Genomic DNA, 20,978 nt, shown 5'->3' on the forward strand with positions numbered 1-20,978 from the left:
TAGGGTGGATGACAACTACCAAAATGGATATAATCATTGGAAAATTAGAAGTTATGTACTCACCATAACGTTCCATCTGAGTAGGTGTATTCATTTGTCTGCAACCTGTGGGTTATGGATCCGATATCGGATCCGAACTGGCATGGTTTACCAGCTATGGATCCGAGCTCTCAGCTCCTCCCCTCATCCATAATGCCCTGCTCTCCCTACATGACCTCAGATCGAGTTTGCCAACAGCATGAACACCCTGAAAAGGGTAACACATAATATGCAGGAAACTGAAAAGGCCAGGGGGATAGGAGGGCGGGATGGTTGCAGACAAATGAATACACCTACTCAGATGGAACGTTATGGTGAGTACATAACTTCTAAATCTGAAGTAGGAGATTCATTTGTCTGCAACCTGTGGGACAGAGTCCCCAGCTACCTGAATCCTGGGCGGCCATCATGGAAGGATATTCCGGAGCACCGCAGAGCCAAAGGATGCTCTACCCCTAGATGTAAGATCCAACTTGTAGTGGGAAATAAAGGTATGAGATGAAGCCCAAGTGGCTGCTGCACAAATATCATCTAGAGGAATCCTAGCCTTAAAGGCGGCCGAGGTAGAGACTGACCGGGTTGAATGGGCATGTACACCCTCCGGTGCGGGCCTTCCAGAAGCTTGATAAGCCAATAAGATGCATTGTGAAATCCAGCGAGATAATGAGACTTTAGAAATTGGCTTGCCCAAATTAAATTTAGCAAAGGAAATGAACAACTGGTCGGATTGCCTATGACCAGCCGTCCTGTTTAGATAAAATCTAAGTTGCCTGTGAACATCTAAGGAATGAAGCTTGTATTCACCCTTGTTTTGGTATTTAGGAAAGAAAACAGGGAGGTTAATGGATTGATTAATGTTTGCTTCAGAAGCTACCTTAGGAAGAAAGGACAGGTTGGTCCTGAGGTAAACACAGTCCGGATGAAAGACCAAGTAAGGAGGTTTGGCTGATAATGCTTGAAGTTCTGAGACTCTCTTGGCCGAGGTAATGGCTACTAAAAAGGCCGTCTTGAAAGATAAGAATTTCAGATCTACCGTAGCCGCCGGTTCGAAGGGGGGAGCGGTCAAGGCCTGGAGGTCCAAAGAAAGGTCCCAAGGAGGAACCACTTGCTTTACAGGGGGCCTGAGAAAGAAAGTACCTTTTAGGAAAATCTTACATAATTTGGCAGACATCAGTGGACTGGAGTCATGACCAATATGATAATGAGAAATTGCCGCAAGTTGTACTTTGACCGTGGAACTGCTGGCACCATCATTAAAAAGAGTGGTTAAGAATTCAAGCACCAGAGGAAGGGGAACTGTGAAGGGGTTTAGGCCTTGCCGCTCCGCCCACAAGGAGAACCGTTTCCACTTACTGCGGTAGACTTTCCTAGTGGATGGTTTATGAGCCGCCACCAGGATGGCCTTAACAGGGGACGAAATACCGAGTCCTGATCAGGAGTGGAACTGGAGCAGCCAAGCGGTCAGCTTCAGGTTGTCCAGGTTCGGGGTGATAAGCGGGATGGATGAGATATCAGATCCGGAATGGGATCTAGAATCCAAGGAGGATTCACTGAGTGAGACCTTAGGAAGGGGAACCAGATCTGTCGAGGCCAGAATGGGGCAATGAGAATCATTCTGCACCCCAACCGAGAGGCTTTCTGAATAACTTGGAGCATCAGAGGCAAGGGGGGATAAGCATAAAGAAGACCGGGTGGCCAAGCATGCACCAGAGCGTCTCTTGGGGTACCTCCGGGAGGAGGTATTAGAGCGAAAAAACTGTCGCACTTGGTGTTTGAAGGAGACGCAAAAAGATCGCAACAAGGAGTTCCCCACCGTGCGAAGATGCGTTCCGCTACCGGAGTATTGAGAGACCACTCGTAAGGGGTGAGAATGGTGCGACTGTGTTTGTCCGCCAGGATGTTTGACCGGCCTGGAATATGCGTTGCTATGGGAAAGCGGTTGGTGGAGATTGCCCATTCCCACACTCTCATGGCTTCTCGACAAAGAGGGTAAGACCTGGTTCCTCCTTGTTTGTTGATATATCAGACAACAGACATGTTGTCCAATTGAATCGCAATTGTTCCCAAGGGAAGAAAGGCCTGAAGTGCTAGCAATGCTAAGAGCACTGCTCTCATCTCTAGAACGTTGATATGCAGTGAGGTCTCTGAATCGTTCCACGTGCCTTGAACCGTCCGGCCTGCAAAATGCCCCCCCCCCCACCCGAGGCGGGAGGCATCCGTGGTCACCGTGGCGAGAGGGGGAGAAGCACAAAAGGGGCGGCCTCCGTGGAGATCTGGAGAGTGTAGCCACCACAGGAGGGACCGCTTGCAAGCCTTGCTGATCGCAATGGGATGATGCATAGGAAGAGCAAGATACGACCACTGAACTAGGAGTGTCCATTGAAGGATGCGCATATTGAACCTGGCAAGAGGAAGAAGCGCTATCGCTGCCGCCATGGACCCTAGGGCCCTCAGGACCAACTCCGCCGGAACTGAGTTTGAGTGGAGAATGGCCCGCACCTGGAGATGCAAATTTTGAACTCTGTCCGCAGTGAGGAAGGCTCTTAATCTCCTCATGTCTAACCTGGCACCTATAAAATCTATGAACTGCGTGGGTGCTAGGTTGGATTTTTTTGTGTTTATTGTGATGCCCAGACGAGGAGCAAGATGGAGAAAGGAGTCTCGCGCCAATAGTAGTAGATGCCTTGTTGGGGCGGTGAGAAGCCAGTCGTCCAGGTAGGGAAAGACCTGCACCTCCTGAATCCTCAGGTGGGCTGCTACCACTGCTAATACTTTGGTGAACACCCTGGGGGCTGTGGTGAGACCAAAGGGAAGGACCCGGAATTGGTAGTGACTGGCTCCAGCCGGAAGCGGAGAAACCTCCTGGAGCGCCTGTCCAGTAGTATATGGTAGTACGCATCCTTGAGGTCTATGGAGCACATCCAGTGGTTTTCTCCCAGAAGGGGGAGAATAGACTGCAACGTAACTATTCGGAATTTCTCCTTGGGAACTGCCAGGTTCAAGAGTGAAAGGTCTAAAATTGGTCTTAGATCCCCCGTCTTTTTTTGGCACTAAAAAGAACCTGGAGTAGAACCCTGATCCGATCTGGTCTGGGGGGACGGGCTGGATGGCTCTTTTCTTTAGCAGATGGCCAATTTCTGCCAAAGCGGCCTCCCACTGACCGGGTGGAACGTCGGGGAGGGACTTCAATTTTGGCATGTGACGAAAGGGGATACGGTATCCTCTGGATATGATCTGGAGGACCCAGCGGTCTGATGTTATGGACTCCCATGCCGCTAGGTGCTCTGAAAAACGTCCCCCGACTGCCTCCAGAGTGGAGCAGCCGGGCAACCCTTCAGGGCTGCTGCGCGGGCCGTTCAGAGAAGGGTTCTCTGGACCCGAAGTTCCTGGGAGCCCCTCTGCCCCTGGGGTGGTGTCCTCCCTGTCCTCCTCTGCCACGGAAGGACTGGTTGTCCGGAGCAGGCTGGGATTGCTGCGACTTCCGGAACCACATCTTCTTCTGACCCTTTTGGTTCCTAGAATAGGGCCTCTGGGGTACAGAGAAGCGGATTCCGACGGCAGACAGCGTCTTCCCATCCTTTTCGCTCTGGGTCAAAGTATCACGAACAGTTTTGCCAAAGAGGGCAGAACCATTGAAAGGGGCGTTTGCAAATGACGCCTTGAAGGGCTCCGTGAAATCGCAATGACGGAGCCAGGCCTGACGTCTGGTAACTAGGCCTGCCCCTGCGGCTCTAGCGGCACCTTCCATAGCATGGGACAGTAGCCGCATAGAGGTATTAGTGACGGACCTGAGAGTGGCCATACGGGTGGAGTGCAGCACTTTGTCCTCCTCCGACATGGACTCTGGGGGGGATGCAGCGTATTCTTTTATAAGATCGCGCTGCATCCTAATCACATGTGCCAGGTAGTTCAGGGCCCTCACTGAGAAGGTCGCTGAACTAAACATCCGCTTCCCCAAGCGGTCCATCATCCGAGACTCCTTGCTCGGAGGATGGACTGAGGGACTCTCCTGAGCAAGTTCCCTCTTGGTGGCAGCCGCTGTCAACATGGCATCTACCGGAGGCCCCTTACTCCAATGGGCACGGTCAGCCGGGGGACTGAGAATACGGTCGGGCCTTTTTGGGATTGGCTCCACGGTGTCCGGTTCCTTCCACGCCCTGGTGGTAATAAGGTCCACCAGGGGGTCGGCAGGAGGGGACACCCAAGAGGTAGACGGGCCCGCTTCAAATGCCTCCAAGAACACAGACTCGTCCGAGGAAGACTTGGGGGCAGACCACCCCCCCCTTATGCGGAGCATTTCCATGATGTCTCCAAATGAGACATCCTCAGGGGGTGATCTTGGGGAGCCTTCCCCTTCCTCCAAGTCCGTGTCTTCTGTGAGAGACTTGGGGGAGTCGATGTGCCTCCTTTTGCATGTATGTTTGCGGGGAACATCCTCCGGGGGGCTGTCAGAGGACTCCTCGCAAACAGTGACCTGTTCCAAAGGAACAACTTGGGGCAAAGGAGCGGGCTGTCCCAAAGGCCGGATGGTGGAAGCCTGACCCAGTACAGATGGAGCGCGGGACGGAGCCGAAGCAAGTGCCGGGGGTCCGGAGACCCTCAACAGGGCCCTCTCCACTACAAACGCCGAAGGGGAGCCGACCTCGACTAAAGGATCCGACAATCGGCTCCCCCTCGGATCCGAGGAGTGGATCGGAGCTGGCGCCGAAGCGCTCGGATCCGAGGGGACAGTGCGCTCCGACACAGATGGTGCCGAAGGAGCACTGATCCCCCCGGATCCGAAGCTCAGATCCAGGCTCCGAGAGGTCAGATCCGAAGCACTCGAGGGCAGGGTCGGATCCGAAGTACCGAGTACTATCGGCGCCGACCCACCCCCGGCTCCGAAGCTGCTCGGCTCCAACTGATCCGAACCCGGGTAGCGGGTCCGAGAAGGAGCAATAGGTTTAAAGAAAGGGGTCGAGCTCCCCCCCAGAGGGGGGGGGGAGGCAAGAGCACTCCCATCTGCATCTGGGCCTGGATGAACCTTCTCATCATCCGGTCCAAATCAGCATCTGACAAGCTATAGGTCGATCTCGACGAGGCTACAGAGGTAGGCCTTGAGTGCCTCCTGGATAGCCTCGACGGAGATCGAGTCTCCTCCTCCTCAGGTCCCGGTGAAAAGCACACGGGTGACCGGAGCTGAGGCGGGGGAGAACCAGCAGACAAGGAGGCCGGAGGAGAAGCCCGCTTGGCAGGCGGGGCCGAAACAGAGGTCTCGGCCCGCCGCTTATGGTGCTTCTCCCTCCGGTCCTTCTTTCTAGCTTCCCTCTCCTCCGAACCACTACAGGGAGGTTGAGTCCCAGGAGGAGGAGGGGGAGCCGGAGAGGAGGTAACTGTAGAAACGGTTCCCCCCGAAGGAGCGGAGGCCGGAGCCGAGTCCGGGGGCAAAAGTCCCGCCAGGACCAGCTTAGACCTCCGCTCCTTCAATGCCCTGGGGTTGAACCCTGCACAAATGGAACATCCAGAAGTGAGGTGTTCAACCCCAAGGCATCGAACGCACTGAGTGTGGCCATCTGCAGGGGAAAGCTTATGGCCACACTCGGAGCACTTTGAAAAAACAGCCTTAGGTTGTTCTGACATCCTAAGAGCTAAAAAATTACTTAAACTAAAGGTAAAAAGTAAAAGTAACTAAACACACAACAGGCCCAAACACACACTACGCTACCAGCGAGGGAAGCGAAACTAAGTAAAAAATATTAAATCACTAAACAAGTATAACTATCAAATAGGGAATCCTAAACTTTCACTCAACTTTCAAAAAACAATTAAATTTTAACACTAATAGAAGAACTTTATAAAACCACTTAGCTGAGGAGCTCAAGAACACCAATCTGGTCACCAGCGCGGCAAACTAGATCTGAGGTCATGTAGGGAGAGCAGGGCATTATGGGTGAGGGGAGGAGCTGAGAGCTCGGATCCATAGCTGGTAAACCATGCCGGTTCGGATCCGATATCGGATCCATAACCCACAGGTTGCAGACAAATGAATCTCCTACTTCAGATCGTAGGTTTTCTATACAATTTGGAAGCAAATCCATCCCCAACATTACTAACATAGGTATCTAAATAAGCTATACCTATAGTATCCATTTGATATGTGAATTTGAGAAATTCCGTAGTATTATTAATATATGTAATAAATTCTGGAATTAACTCCCTCTTTCCCTTCCAAATGATGAATAAATCATCCAAAAATCTTGTGTACAAGGAAATATACTTGTAATATATACTGGGAAAGACGAAGAGATTCTCCCACTCTAACATCACCAGATTGGCAAATATGGGTGCACATGATGCACCCATAGCTACCCCTCTGGTTTGTCTGAAATATTCACCTTGGAACTGTATATAATTGTGATCTAATATGAGTCCCATCATGTCTAAATTAAGATTGATCTTTTCCCAACTTAAATCAGAGAACTTCCTCAAACTGTTACTAAAATATTCCAACCCTGTTGTTGTGGGTATGCAAGAAAATAAATCTTTCACATCTATAGTGATAAATATTATGTCCTCTCCCCATACCTCAGGGGTTAACTTGCTGAGGAAATCCCAAGAATCTTTGGTTAAGTGTGGGACCTTAGCATATACATGCTTTGTCCACTGGTCTATAGTAACACCTAGGTTAAATGTTTTTGATTTTGATCCCGAAATAATCGGTCTAAAGGGTTTTTTTTTTTAAACATTTGTGTATCTTAGGTATTCCAACTATATTAGCCATCCTAGGATACTCATTCCTGATAAAATTATATAGCTCGTTACTGATGCGGTTGTCTATAAGATATTCTTCAATAACCATGTCAATTCGTCTGTACCCAATATTGATCTGGTTAAGAGAAACTTCCTCATAGTTACCTGATTTAAACAGGATCTCATAAATTGCTGTATAATACTCAAGGGAATCAAATATTATAATACCTCCACCTTTATCGGGTTTCATGATCCTAATATTGTTGTTCCAAACTAATTCATCTAATATTTTTCTCTCATCTTTCGTTAAATTGTCACAAAAATTTTGTTGAGGGTATGATTTAATCTTAATATTTTTATATAGTTCGTATACCTCCCTGCATACCACTTTCTCATAAACTGCAACATGTGGGTTAGCAATGGGAATATACAAACTTTTCTTAGTTAATCTCTGTTGTTTCTCGTTATATCCATTTGCGGTCAATGCTGAATTTAAAAGGACACACAGTAGATGTGTGTCCAGTATTTCATCTGACAGTTTAAAAGCCAAGATTTATTTATTGGGCAAAAAGTTAATCCATTTAAAATGTGCTAAAATAGATAATGCATATTTAGATAAATGTATGAAAGTTCGAATAGTGCCTAAAGGATTACGTTTTTTCAAACTTCCTCTAGGCATTGAATATAATAATGCAGTTATGCAGGAATTCAATAAATTGTTTGATAATTTTGGATGTATGTATATGAAAATGATTTTGAAATTTAATGATGAAAAAATTGCTGTATTACTGAATGAACTTGAAGTGTAAAATGATGAAATAGTACACGACAGTGATTTTGAACAGTGGCAGGATTTATATTTAAAACAATTTCAAATAGTGAATAACAGAGCCAATAATGTATTCAATAGGAAAGTGAGTAAGATAGAAAGGGACACAGACCAGTATAAGATGGGAAGGGTATACATATGGCCAAAACGCAAGGGCGATTGTGATAATGCATTTGAACAACATCAAAATATTGGGAGAGGAAGAAATTCCAAAAATGATGTGGAAACAAATTTTCAAGGGGGGAGATTCTATCCAGCCTCAAAGAAATATCAAAGGAGATAACAAGCCCGAGGAACTGTATGCAGTTAACCCAAGGATCCAATTCCCAGATACAGAGGAATGATTTAGTTACTATTGGATGTGATGCAGGGGAATTACACATGGATTATAACATCAAAATAGGTATAAGTATAGAAACACCTGACTCTACATTACCCAAAATACACACATATAGTGGTTTTAAGGTGTATAATTATACTGAAAATAAGATTACACAAGAATTTTTTACACTATTCAGCAAGGGTATGAAGTATATCCCTACAGCTTATTTTAATTTATTTGATACCATCAAAGAAATTAAACTGTATTGCCGTAGATTGAATTTGGCAGTACAGTTTAAAGATAAAAAGGTTGGATATAATGAGAAATAACAGAGATTAACTCAGAAAAGTTTGTATATTCCCATTGCTAACCCACATGTTGCAGTTTATGAGAAAGTGGTATGCAGGGAGGTATATGAACTATATAAAAATATTAAGATTAAATCATACCCTCAACAAAATTTTTGTGACAATTTAACAAAAGATGAGAGAAAAATATTAGATGAATTAGTTTTGAACAACAATATTAGGATCATGAAACCCGATAAAGGTGGAGGTATTATAATATTTGATTCCCTTGAGTATTATACAGCAATTCATGAGATCCTGTTTAAATCAGGTAACTATGAGGAAGTTTCTCTTAACCAGATCAATATTGGGTACAGACGAATTGACATGGTTATTGAAGAATATCTTATAGACAACCGCATCAGTAACGAGCTATATAATTTTATCAGGAATGAGTATCCTAGGATGGCTAATATAGTTGGAATACCTAAGATACACAAATGTTTAAAAAAAAACCCTTTAGACCGATTATTTCGGGATCAAAATCAAAAACATTTAACCTGGGTGTTACTATAGACCAGTGGACAAAGCATGTATATGCTAAGGTCCCACACTTAACCAAAGATTCTTGGGATTTCCTCAGCAAGTTAACCCCTGAGGTATGGGGAGAGGACATAATATTTATCACTATAGATGTGAAAGATTTATTTTCTTGCATACCCACAACAACAGGGTTGGAATATTTTAGTAACAGTTTGAGGAAGTTCTCTGATTTAAGTTGGGAAAAGATCAATCTTATTTTAGACATGATGGGACTCATATTAGATCACAATTATATACAGTTCCAAGGTGAATATTTCAGACAAACCAGAGGAGTAGCTATGGGTGCATCATGTGCACCCATATTTGCCAATCTGTGATGTTAGAGTGGGAGAATCTCTTCGTCTTTCCCAGTATATATTACAAGTATATTTCCTTGTACACAAGATTTTTGGATGATTTATTCATCATTTGGAAGGGAAAGAGGGAGTTAATTCCAGAATTTATTACATATATTAATAATACTACGGAATTTCTCAAATTCACATATCAAATGGATACTATAGGTATAGCTTATTTAGATACCTATATTAGTAATGTTGGGGATGGATTTGCTTCCAAATTGTATAGAAAACCTACGTTTTCCAATGATTATATCCATTTTGGTAGTTGTCATCCACCCTATACATTTAAGAACATAGTCAAAGGGCAATGTATAAGAGCAGCCCGCATGTCTTCCACTAGGGATCTTATGTCACAGGAATTGGATGTTATACATGATCTACTTATAGTGAGAGGATATCCTAAAAATATGTTCGATGATGTGGTTGAATATGTTAAAACACAATGGGGCATCAAATATCTCCCATTATTAAAGAAACTATGGTCTGATAATAAAATCGTGAAAAAATCTCCAGATAGGAGGGTTTGTGTTATTATGTATAATACATACACAAATTTGATCAAGGAGATTTTACGTAGACATTGGGATTTATTATCAAGTACTGATGTTACAGCACCCATAGTTGGGAATAATCCTGTATGTGTGTTTAAAACTTCGTATAATTTAAAGAAATTATTAGAAAGAGGAGAACATAGGGATAGAAGGGTGAATAACAAAAAGGGTACCAGTAAGTGTGGTACATGTGGACAGTGCAAGTACATCAATGAAAATAGATGTATTAAATTAGACAACATTATAAAAAGTATCTGTAGATGTAGAACAGGGAACTGTAACAGTCAAAGAGTTGTTTATTTAGCTACCTGTTCATGCTGCTCGGCATATTATATAGGCAAGACAGAGAGAAAGTTAAAAACACGTATTTATGAACACACATATAAAATTAGTAAAGGTGATGTAAAAAATGCACTTAGTAAACATGTTATTGAAAAAGGTACAGAACACACCTTTAGTTTTGCCATAATAGATCAAGTAGAAATGACAGCAGGTAGTGGGAATTGGAAAACATATTTAGGGTTACTGGAAAGCAAATGGCAGATATGTTGTGATGCCACAACGTACCCAGGGCTTAATGAGTACATTAGTTTGAAACCATTTCTAATTTTGGAATAAGATCCATATTTATGGAAGGTGCAGAACATGCACACTTCCGAGTATAGGGCATAGAGGACTACGCCCGATTTTTATTTTTATTTTAGAAGTAATGTAAGTAATATATACAGCTATTGAATCTTGTATACACTTGTCATAGAGTATGAAGTTACAGTCCCCCCAATGGTAGAAAATATTTTTTATAGTGCATACACATTATGTAGACTTATTTGTATATAAATTATTTTATAAGGTATTTTATCAATATTATTTATTATATAGTATTTCTATCGACTATACATATACACAGTGAACATTGTACATTTTACAATTTTATTATACATTATTATGTACATTATTCATTTTAAACATTTTAATTAATTGGTTTGTTGGCGCCAAATTTGGTATATAAAGGGCTATTAACAGTTAGTTAATTGGTTCTGAAGAAGTCTGGTATACACAGATGAAACGCTAAACCTGGATGTATTGTGAGATTTCGTATTGCACTTCTGTTGGGAATTAAAGAGAAGTTGCCGAATATTTTGCAGTGTGTTACTCGTCTGTTCGAGCCAAGTGGAACAGTTCTGCGTTCAGGGATTGTTTTTGTTACTGTTATATTTTTGTTTACTATATTGATTAGTTTATATGTATGAGTTAAAAGTTTCATCCATTAACTGCTTTATTACTATTTTAATTGCATGCAACTTATTTTAATTGTGTAAAGCTTAGCTTCTGTAAAGACCAATGGGCATATGTAAAGCACAAAATCTTATCTGAAAAGACATTAAGCAGAGCAATGCCAACGCAGATCATATAGGTTAAAACAACCATTCAAATGCTGGCCAATATACATTTACATCATCTTTTGCTATATTTCTAAAAAATAAATAAATAAAAAAAAAAAAATGCGTGAACTTCATTCAAAACCTATTAATCTTTTTTCCTAATTTTAACATTAAAACTTTGAATTAAATCAGTGCACCTTGTTTTAATTTGTTTTCGTTCTCTGTCTTGGTGATCTTGTGGAAGTACTTCCTGTTTTCAATTAGTTTAACGGTCAAAGAGTTCTTCCTGAAGTATTAGCAAATCCAATACATCATTATGGAGGTTCTGTAAGTGAAATACAGCTTGAGACTCAGTCTAAAGCATTAAAATAACTTAAATATACATTTTAGTGGGAAAACAGCTTGTACAACACTCACAGCCACATCAGGCAAGCTGCAGTTTAAAAAAGTTGTTTTAAATGGACTTTTGCATGTGAATTGAACTGTACAACTGTTCCCTGAAAACACTAATATGCAATTAATTTAACATCTTAATCACTCGTGGAAGCCTCTCTGCCAGCCCATACAAACCATCCACTCCTTAAACAAAAATATATTAAGAAGGAAAGAGACAAAACAGCATACACATTTCACCATTGTAATATCAACTTGCATTGCTTTAAATTGATATTTACTTATTCTTACTGTATAGCTTACATTGTATAACATTAAGCTAATCTGTAATATAAAACATTCTAAGCTGTTATTTGATAAAGAACATTTCTATTGACAGCAAGTGAACTAGCCCCCTTATATTCTTGTCAATAAATGATAAGTCATAGATATATCAGTTAAATATGCACCTTTGAATTACGTCTGTCAGAATAAATACAAATGTTTACCTTAATTCAGATGATAGCCCTATATAGAAATTAATAACAATAACAGCATATTAAGAACTTACAACTTGTCCAATATATATTCAGTCATTTCTCCCTATGAATTTTACTTTTTCTTTTAAAATCCATCGATTTCTTGTAGTTTGTTTCTTTAAGTTTGTCAGTGACCAGTCCATATCTTCTGGTTTGTCCAAAGGTTTCTTCCTTTGTACAAAAAACACCACTTCATCAAATGTGTTGAATGTTTTTTTTGAACGTTCAGACAAATAAAAAAAAATCCTTATTCTAGCCAGAAACACAAGCTGTGTTTTGATATTCATTTTCTTTAAAAATTTTATAAAGGGAATACACACTTTTCTTTTGCTCATAATAGAAGTGGAATAACCATTATCAAATCTGATCAAAATTTCTCTTATTTTTATAGGTGAATTAGCCCAGGCTGTCCTCAAAACCAATTCATCTTGACTTGACATTCATTTAACTATAATTGATCTAGGAGAAGGTGGATTATTTTTAGTGGAGTGTTTGAAAGAGATCTGGACTTGTTATTTAAATCATGTTATCTCCTTCTTCTTTCTCTGGTATTCCATAGATTCTTATATTATTTCTTTTTGACCTACGCTATAGGTTTTCTATTTTTTCTATAAGTAAAGAATTTTGTTTGAGAGCAAATTCAGTGTTATTTTCAGCCACTCTCCCATTCATATCATTAACTGCTTCTTCAGTTGATATTTGCTGTGACTGTTGCTTAATAACATTGTTCAATAAATCAGTTTCCTAATTATTTTCTTCTTTTATATTCTCCATTTTCATCTCCAGTTTATCTACTTTCAATGAAAGTTCCTGGATACTATTTGGAATAGGCTGCAGTTCTTTCTTCATTATAGCTTCCTGGGTAGTTCCTTAACAGTGGCTCATATTATCAGTGATGAAAAAAGCTACTCTGACAGGAAAATGTTACAGAAAAATCACCAACTAGATTTTTCTGTAAAAATTTTATAAATTGTTTACATATTAATCTCCCAGTGCAAATGACTTTTAAATTATTTTTTTATTAAAAAATCCTGTCAGAATAAATCACAATAAGCAGAGCAAAAGTTTCTGTGCAGCTAACTGCTCACCAACTTGGCCATGGCCCCCTTTAATTAAATTCTTAATGTCCTGGATGATGAGGTCAGTGATGCTTTCCATGGCTTTGCTGACAAGACTGGTAACGCTAATGAGTTTATAGTTCCTAGTGCCAGCGGTGGGACCACTGTTATGAAGAGGCATCATCAATACAGTGCACCATTTTTCAGGAATATACCCTGTTTAAAGATGGAGTCAGCAAGAGCCTGCTTGATACTATTTGAAAGACAACTGCATATGTTGTTTCAACCAACTGATGAAGTATTTTTGATTTTGGATAACATGTTAAGGATATGGTCCTTGGAGATAGTGTGTGGTGGGTATGATGCATACATCTGAAGGGGAATTAAACTTTAAGCTAGTATGTTGGTGAGGCTGCTATGGCTTGATTAGATGCTACCATTACAGATAATGTCTGAGTACTGATCTGAATTATTCCTTAATTTTCTAACATAGCAGAAGGACTTATAATCATCCTAAGCCCAGAAGCTAGCCTATGATTAAGGGAGGTTTTGCTGGACTTACTGCCTTTGTTTTTTGATGAGGTGTTTGATATTCTTACTGTGATGAGGGCTACTGGCCTTACATGGCAGTCTAAGTAATTTCTTTTTTCTGTTGTAATGTTTATATTTTGAACACTTGGACATTTGCTATTGAATGTGCCTCTGTATTTGGCTATGCATGAGACAGCCCTTTTAAAGCATTTATCTGATTGGGCATACATATCCTTGGAAAATGTGTCTGTCAATCTAGTTTTCATTTTTGGGATAGCATGGAAGAGTTTTTCAATTTCATTGTGCAACTGTACATTTTAGCTTTTCTGAAGCCTGTACATTAGGTAACAAGGCGAGAGTATATTCCAAAGGCAAAAGTAACCAGTTGTTGATCGGATGTAATAAACTGAATGACCAACTATGTGCAGAGAGCAGACCAGAAGTAAGTTTGCGATAATTACGTTCAGAGTACTGCACCCCCTGGTGGTGTTATAGACAATTTCACCCAGGAATTCTCAGTCACACAGTCTAAGAAATGTTGTGCATACCTGGCATTAGTACTATAAGTACTCAAGTCAATGGATGGGGTAGTTGAAGTCATTAAGGATAAGAGATCCATCTGTAATAAGTATACTTCTAGAAAAGACAGGAAGTTATCATGTCCACATGAGGCCATGGAAGGGGAAGGGTATCAAGCTATAAGATGGAAGACCAGCTTGCCTAGTTTAATCTGGAGTTCAGTAGGTTCGCAGGTAAGTACCAGGCAATCCATCTGTAGACATTACATGCCTAGCCAATAACAAGACAATAAACTAAGTTGAGAATCAAATGTTCTACCTTTTATCTGTAAAGTAAGCACCTTAAACATTATGCCAGCCCCCAAAGTAAGTATCTTTGTATATCAGTGGGCTACTGGAATATGTAGGACTGGACTGCAATGCCAGTAATTCAGCTATCTAGTAAGAAAATAGAGCTGACAGCCTTCTGTATAATAAGATCTCTGGGGGTGGGGCCATTTGATATCATATCACTTTGGAAGAGATGAAATATCTGATGAAAAATGAGATACCATCATCATTACCCTTGGGAGTGAAGGGACTACAGGCACAGAATACAGGCACAGAGAGGTGCCCTCATAAGATTTGTACCACATCTGAGTCACTACATAAAAATGGACTCATTCCATAGGTAGAATTGCCTCCAATTTGGGAATGTTTTTAAGACTCTTGGCATTGAGAGGGGCCACCTTGATAGCTAGTTTATGATTTAATCTATTAGTTAGGTTGAGATGTCACATTAAACTCTCCCTAAACAGGCACAGTCATTGAGGATCACAAAGCATTTGACCACTAGCCAGTATGAGTAAACCCTTGAATGAGAAGTATAGACTGAGTAGGATTGATCATCTTGCCCCAGAAATAAATATATGGTACCTCTCCTAGAATCTAACCAGCTACTTAGCCAGTTGTTGACCCCGATTATCTTTTCAATGAATCTAGGCATCATTCTAGCTGAGGGGAAGATACCACTCAAGATCAGAGTTTTATGGGTTCAAGCGCCTAGGCAGTGAGACATTTCCTTGTGGTATATTTGACTGGGGACACATGGCTGAAGTGACATTCAGCTGCAGAGAAATATGGCTGTTTACAAATTCCCTGTGGGCAAAGAGAAGCACACACTGCCATTGCCACAGCTTTAATAAGCAAGTGCATGGAGGCAGAAGAAGTAATGAGTGTTTACTCAAAGTACAGTCCATACTTATGTAGCTTCAACATGTAGAAGTGTGCTACAGCATGGAGGAAATCCTGCAGGATAGTAGTCACATTTATGCTCCAGTATGCATTTTAGGTAATGTTCCCTAGACACTGTAAAGGGGGTAAGTGTCCACACACACTGATTATAAAGGCATTGCCCATTGTGCACTGCATTTGTACTGCTACTGACATGGCCTCTGGTCAGCCTGCTGCTGATGCCTGCCATATTGCCTGCTGTCTCGTGTTCTCTTGGGGACCATGGACATTATTTTTCCCCCTGTGCATTTTGTTATTGAAGTTGTGGACATGGCAACACATTCTTCTCTTTGCCTACAGGGAATTTGTAAACAGCCATGTATCTCTGCAGCTGACTGTCACTTCAGCCATGTGTCCCCAGTCAAATGTACCACAGGGAAATGTCTCACTGCCTAGGTGCCTGAACCAGAGTTTTATTCTTGATGGAACTATGAATACCAGTTTCCATAACTCCTTCTGCATGCTTTTCATGGGGTTTCATGCCAGATTTTACACTCCAGAATGGACTATGATCATGTCACAGTTATACTTACTAGGGACTGTAAATTAAACAATTTTGAGACATCAGTAATCCTGTACTGCAAGAGAAAGCTGACTATAACCCTGGTTTTGTTCAGCTTGGTGAGTATGGAATCAGTGTGTCTAATAAGGCAGTTATCAATCACTAAGGTTTTTTTTTACAGAAGTTGATTCATTATTATTAGGCTCACAGGTGATTTGTTGTGACTTGTTGATGAACAGATACATGTAGTATATGTATTTGGGTGATTTCACTGATACCTATTATTAAGAGTTCTAGAAGCTTAGGAATTGATTTCTTAATGGCATTAGTATACAACTGCTTAGACCTAATTCTGTGATGATGGTACATTTGTATGAAGGGGAGTGAAATAGTATGAAGCTCACTGCATGAATGCTGTTTTGAGATGACTGCCTTAAGATTAGCTATTTGTTTACAGCTCTCATTGGAGGAATCAGTTTGGTTGAGCAATAATTTTAGTGAGAATGCAGCAGTTATTATGCTGAAGACACCATGTGTTAGAAGGCTGGTGATGGAAGTGAAAGTAAATTACTATTCCCCCATGCACAGTAGTGCTATTATTTATAGGACCTTGGTGAAGGAAGGTGTGAGGAGAAAGAGAGAAGGGAGATTATGCAGTTAAACTGAGTCCATAGGAGATAGTTATTCACAGACCTTTGAAGCAGGATAATAAAATATTCCCAACTAGTGAGAACCACAGTAAGTTTCAACAACAGAAGAAAAAAATAACCACTTTATAATTGTTCTTTAGTGGGGTATTAACAACTGGATTATTAAAATACTTGGGAATAAATAGCCACAGAAAAGAAATCCCCTGCATGGAAATGGTTGCATGGACAAAGAAATAGCATCAAATAATAAAAAAGTAAGCCAGCAACTGTGTGCTGTGTATATTAATTTATTCTTACATAAAACACAAGAAAAAACAGAAAAACGCAATTCTTATACTGATTCATCTGGGGGTGATTCATCATCTGGTTCAGATTTGGATACACAACAGACCTCGAACTCCCCAACCCCCAAACGTAACAACAATACTGTCCCTTTAGGCCTTATTAGAGGGCAAGCAGAAAACATTGCAAACATCAGAAACATGCAAGGTTTAATGGAACTCCTGACAAACAAGTAAATTGTTTTAAAACAAACGTATTAAACATTTCTGATGCAACATTGTCGGATTCACAAATAGCTTTGTTAAATAAAGGCCTTTCCTTTATACCTGTTTTTTTTTGTTCAGGAAGCTGTATTGGCACAGGATGTTACAGCTTTTCATAGATTGCTAAATCTCAAAGTGCATTTTCATGACAGTTGTTTGTCTTTTCGGCTTTTCCCAGTTAGGGGTCGCCACAGCAGAACTCCGGAGTCTGCTAATGATTGGCAGTAGATTTTTTATAGTGCCGAGTTGCCAGCCCGACGCCCAACCTTCAGCGAAGGCACGCCCATTCACGCATATCTTTCGGAGGCCACTCGACCGCGGGTTGGACATGCAGACTCCACACAGAAGGCACTCCAGCCATGAATCGAACAGGAGAACCTCTAGCTGTGAGGGAACAACGCTACCGCTGTACCACCGTGGCTTTTGATTATTCATCCGGGGATTCATTTAAATACCACAAATCCACCTTTGTTCCACCACTGCATCATTGCGTGGGCCTTTTTCAAAATAGTGTACTCAAAGATCTGCACTTTAATTCAAATATGGCTCACACAAGATATAATAATCTCTTAAAGTCTGATATGTTGCTATACAAGAACTTGCTAATAACAAAAACTTGGTAATTATTTCTGCAGATAAACGTGGTGCTGTGGTTGTCAAGAATTGGTCATATTATGGTGCTGAGGCTCGCAGACAATTGGGAGAAGGCAGATATTACATTAGAATGCCCCTTGATCCATCTAGCATGTTTAAACAAAAATTAGACAAATTTTTGGAATCAGCAGTACAAAATGGCATTATTACGGAACAAGTCAGATACCATCTTACTGTTCCAGATCCAAGCAGCCTATATATATATATATATATATATATATATATATATATATATATATATATATATATATATATATATTTTACCAAAGATCCATAAAGCTCTCCACAATCCTCTAGGTCGACCCATTGTGGCTGGTAATGGGTCCCTAACTGAACCAATTTCACAATTTCTGACCCAATATCTTAAACCCTTACTCAAATGGGTTAGGTCCAGAATTCAAGACACCACAGAATTTCTGGGCATAATAAATGACATGCAAATTGAAGATCATCGGTTAATGTGCACACTAGATGTCTGTTCAATATGTACAAACATACCACACCGGGCAGGGCTGGATGCTATTGAATACTGGTTAGAAAATCTAATTTATATAGACCTGGTTTCAACATCTTTCTCCTTATCCTGACAGAACATGCTCTCACGAAGAATATCTTCTTCTATGGTAACCAATGCTATCTACAAGTGCGTAGGACTGCAATGGGTGCATCCTTTGCCTCTATATATGCAGATCTATACATGGCTTACATAGAAGAGCACATTATTTATGATACTACACGGGACATTTACTTGGGGGAAACTGATATATGGAGTAGGTATTTGGATGATTGCTGGATGGTGTAGAGGTCTGATGTGGAATACCTTATGGAATTCATAGGGTATCTTAATGAAAATAAATGGGGTTTACAGTTTACTGTTAATTACCATTTGGATAGAATCACCTACTTGGATGTACTTATATCCACGCACACTGACAATGCTCTACATACAGAAGTGTTTCGCAAATACCCTGAATATAACACTCTACTCCACGGATCCAGTTTCATCCAACCCACATTGCCAAAAACATCCCCAAGTCACAATTCATTAAGATGAGACGTATCTGCTCAGATGATAATTCCTTTGCAAATTTTCGTGATGATTTAGTACATAGATCTCAAGAGAGAGGATATAATTTGGGTCATATCTCTACAGCAAGTAATTACGCTGCAATTATTGACAGAAAGGACCTTTTGAAATACCAACAAAAAACAAGTTCTACCTTTAAAAAACTATGTTTTACCACCACATATGGTAGGAACACTAACAGCTTTATAGAGATTATTAGAATACATTGGAATATACTGTTGGCAGACAATTTTTTGTTGCAACATTTAAGTGAAACATGTCAGTTCTCTTTTAGAAAAGGGAACATTTTGGGTTCCTATTTTAACCATTTCAAACATCAGCATCCATCCGCTCATCATAATACTATCCAAACCACCATTTCTGGGGAGAAGATCATTGGTTGCATGCCTTGTGGCCATTGCAGCAACTGTGTTCGAGTTCTGAACACCAAAACTTCTCTAGCAGTAATTGTAGCTTGGTATTCGACAAAGTTTTTTGCAAATTGCAGTACAGACTGGGTTGTACACCTGGCCACCTGCAACTGTCATGCATTCTACATTGGACAAACATCCAGACCTCTTAGGTTACAGATTTCCGAACACCTTTCTGATGTTAAACACAAAAGAATGAGCAATGCTTTATTCAAACATACTTTACAACACACTACAGCATCCTTTCATTTTACCATTATAGACAGGAACCAAAAAACTGGATGGCAAACAAAACTGAATGTAATGGAAAAGAAATGGATTATCAAATTGGGAGGGATGTTTAGCCCAGGCTTAAATGAATATTTATGAGCTTACCAATAATATTTAAACATTAATTAAGGATATAGTGTATATATATATATATATATATATATATATATATATATATATATATTCACAAGATGTGATGTATTACTACACTGATGAAGGCTAGGTTAATTCCTCAGCCGAAACTGGTCTGTTTTTTTCTTGTGTTTTATGTAAGAATAAATTAATACACAGCACACAGTTGCTGGCTTGCTTTTTTGTTAATAAATAACCACAGACCATAAATCATGTGTTTTCCATTTTAAACACATTGTTCCTTGGTATTTGTGTCATTCCCCTTCCTTGCACAAAATCAGTTTCCATAAAGATGAAAATAGCATTATGGTTTTGAACCTTGTGATGACATAAATCCCTGTTTATAGATCTTGCCATAGTGTTTGTATCAGTCACCTTCCTTGCACCAAGTCAATTTCCATAAAGGAGAAAACAGACTTAGGGTTTTGAACTGTGTGAAGAAATAAAACAATGGGTAAACTCTTGCAGTTTATGTCACTATTTTGTGGGAAAATAGATTGTTATGGAAGGTGTCTCATCTGCCCAACATAAAATGCTGCTTAGAAGTGCATCCCAAAATAAATGAACCGTTAAGTTTAGCATGTAATAAAGAAGCATGTTTCAAAATATTTAAAGGCATTTGTATAAAAATGTCTTTTAGATTCTGTGACAATGAACATGATACCACATGGGAAGCAGCCTTTCAGTTTTTGATCATCAGTGTTTGCTGTACAGAAACAATTCCCACATTTTCCTAAACTTGCCAAACATCTGGCCCACACTTTTTCCTTTTCTGTAAGCAGACAGAATATGTACTGAACATGGACCTTACAGATTAGTATTTACTGAGTAATCAGGCTAGATGTATTGAAAATAGTTTGTGAGGCATTGACTATATCAGTGTTTTTTGTAACCCTTGTGCATAAATGTATTGTGTAAAACACCCATTTCTTCTGCAGAATCAGTTTATTCACTGCAAGCAGGTCTGGTTCTATAAAATTAGAACCACATATGTTCTGATTAGGGGCATGGCAGCTGATGGCATGTAATAAAGACTTAAGATTAAATGGTTTGTGATTGAATTTGGTTGATAGTCTAAAATCAGGTTGTTTGGTAACAGAAACATCAAGGCACTGAATATCAAATCTGCTGAAAAAATAAATGTATTTCCTTAATTAATTTATTAAATTAATTAATTTATTATATACTGATTTAAATATGTAATAAACTATTTCTCTCCAGCCATGCCAATTATCCAAATAACATTCCCAGTACACACTATGTTGATCAAACAACTACACTGTACTGTTAGTTAACCAATGGTTAAAAAAAAGTATGGATAAGTCTGAGTTGATGGAGCAAAATTTGACCTCATT

The 20,978-nt window shown here is 40.3% G+C and overlaps 1 long non-coding RNA gene across 2 annotated transcripts in view; it reads right to left on the reverse strand.

Moving 5' to 3' along the window:
- The window catches only part of LOC122791358, a 537,225-nt gene that overhangs the window by 331,894 nt on the left and 184,353 nt on the right, over positions 1-20,978 (reverse strand). The window contains exon 3 of one of the 2 annotated variants that reach the window (XR_006363146.1): positions 11,281-11,408. The exons of the other annotated variant lie outside the window; for it this stretch is intronic. This is a non-coding gene — a long non-coding RNA (uncharacterized LOC122791358). The remainder of the gene's footprint in view (positions 1-11,280; positions 11,409-20,978) is intronic. 2 annotated transcript variants of the gene reach the window in all.

The sequence above is a fragment of the Protopterus annectens genome, chromosome 17.part0, assembly GCF_019279795.1.
Source record: "Protopterus annectens isolate FY-2018-M chromosome 17.part0, PAN1.0, whole genome shotgun sequence".
Taxonomy (NCBI): Eukaryota; Metazoa; Chordata; order Ceratodontiformes; family Protopteridae; genus Protopterus; species Protopterus annectens.